The sequence below is a fragment of the Arachis stenosperma genome, chromosome 2, assembly GCF_014773155.1.
Source record: "Arachis stenosperma cultivar V10309 chromosome 2, arast.V10309.gnm1.PFL2, whole genome shotgun sequence".
NCBI lineage: Eukaryota > Viridiplantae > Streptophyta > Magnoliopsida > Fabales > Fabaceae > Arachis > Arachis stenosperma.
This window is the reverse complement of record NC_080378.1, coordinates 56,089,353-56,091,494: the sequence shown is the minus strand read 5'-3', so window position 1 is coordinate 56,091,494 and position 2,142 is coordinate 56,089,353. Positions and strand designations below refer to the sequence as shown.

The following is a 2,142-nucleotide window of genomic DNA, read 5'->3' as shown; positions in this document are numbered from 1 at the left end:
TCGAATTCTATCTTTCTAGATAAAGTTCGAATTCTTCTTCTACCCTCTCCTTCTATTTTTCTTTTCCTCTGACACCTCAAGGAATCTCTATACTATGACATAGAGGATTCTATATTTTCTTGTTCTCTTCTCTTTCATATGAGTAGGAACAAAGACAAAAGCATTCTTGTTGAGGCTGACCCTGAACCTGAAAGGACCTTGAAGCGAAAGCTAAGAGAAGCTAAAGCACTACTCTCTGTAGAGGACCTAACAGAAATCTTCAAACAAGAAGAAGACATGGCAGCCGAAAATAACAACAATGCCAACAATGCAAGGAAGGTGCTGGGTGACTTTACTGCACCTACCCCCAACTTCTATGGGAGAAGCATCTCTATCCTGCCATTGGAGCAAACAACTTTGAGCTTAAGCCTCAATTAGTTTCTCTAATGCAACAGAATTACAAGTTCCATGGACTTCCATTGGAAGATCCTCATCAGTTTTTAGCTGAGTTCTTGCAAATCTGTGACACTGTCAAGACTAATGGGGTTGACCCTGAGGTCTACAGACTTATGCTATTCCCTTTTGCTGTAAGAGACAGAGCTAGGATATAGTTGGACTCACAACCTAAAGAAAGCCTGAACTCTTGGGAAAAGCTAGTCAATGCCTTCTTGGCAAAGTTCTTTCCACCTCAAAAATTGAGTAAAATTAGAGTGGAAGTCCAAACCTTCAGACAGAAGGAAGGTGAATCCCTCTATGAAGCTTGGGAAAGATACAAACAATTGATCAAAAAGTGCCCTTCTGACATGCTTTCTGAATGGAGCATCATAGGTATCTTCTATGATGGTCTGTCTGAACTGTCCAAGATGTCATTGGACAGCTCTGTTGGAGGATCTCTTCATCTGAAGAAGGCATCTGCAGAAGCTCAAGAACTCATTGAAATGGTTGCAAATAACCAATTCATGTATACTTCTGAAAGGAATCTTGTGAACAATGGGACGAATCAGAAGAAAGGAGTTCTTGAGATTGATACTTTGAATGCCATACTGGCTCAGAACAAAATATTGACTCAGCAAGTCAATATGATTTCTCAAAGTCTGTTTGGAATGCAAGATGCACCAGGCAGTACTAAGGACGCTTCATCTGAAGAGGAAGCTTATGATCCTGAGAACCCTTCAATGGAAGAGGTGAATTACATGGGAGAACCCTATGGAAACACCTATAATCTTTCATGGAGAAATCATCCAAATCTCTCATAGAAGGATCAACAAAGACCTCAACAAGGTTTCAACAACAATAATGGTGGAAGAAACAGGTTTAGCAATGGCAAGCCTTTTCCATCATCTTCTTAGCAACAGACAGAGAATTCTAAGCAGAACCACTCTGACTTAGCAACCAAGGTCTCTGATCTAATCAAAACCACTCAAAGTTTTATGACTGAAACAAGGTCCTCCATTAGGAATTTGGAGGCACAAGTGGGACAGCTGAGTAAGAAAGTTACTGAACTCCCTTTCAGTATTCTTCCAAGCAATACAGAAGAGAAACCAAAAGGAGAATGCAAGGCTATTAACATGACCCACATGACCGAACTTGGAGAGGAGGAAGAGGCAGTGATCGCCACTGAGAAAGACCTCAATGGACGTCCACTGGCCTCCAATGAGTTCCCTAATGAGGAACCATAGGAATTTGAGGCTCATAATGAGACCATAGAGATTCCATTGGATTTACTTCTGCTATTCATGAGCTCTGATGAGTATTCTTCCTCTGAAAAGGATGAAGATGTCACTGAAGAGCAAGTTGCCAAGTACCTTGGAGCAATCATGAAGCTAAATGACAAGTTATTTAGTAATGAGACTTGGGAGGATGAACCCTCTTTGCTTACCAAAGAATTGGATGACTTGACTAGGCAGAGATTACCTCAAAAGAGACAGGATCCTGGGAAGTTTTCAATACCTTGTACCATGGGCACCATGACCTTTAAGAAGGCTCTGTGTGATTTAGGGTCAAGTATAAACCTCATGCCTCTCTCTGTAATGGAGAAGCTAGGGATCTTTGAGGTACAAGCTGCAAGAATCTCAATAGAGATGGCAGACAATTCAAGAAAACAAGCTTATGGACTTGTAGAGGATGTTTTGGTGAAGGTTGAAGACCATTACATCCCTGCTG

General features: G+C 41.2%; 1 non-coding gene across 1 annotated transcript; it reads right to left on the bottom strand.

Moving 5' to 3' along the window:
• Window positions 1–680: 680 nt before the first annotated feature.
• LOC130964693 (small nucleolar RNA R71) lies at window positions 681–789 on the bottom strand. Its single transcript, XR_009080778.1, has one exon. It is a non-coding gene; the product is annotated as a small nucleolar RNA R71 (small nucleolar RNA).
• Between the last annotated feature and the right edge of the window lie 1,353 nt (window positions 790–2,142).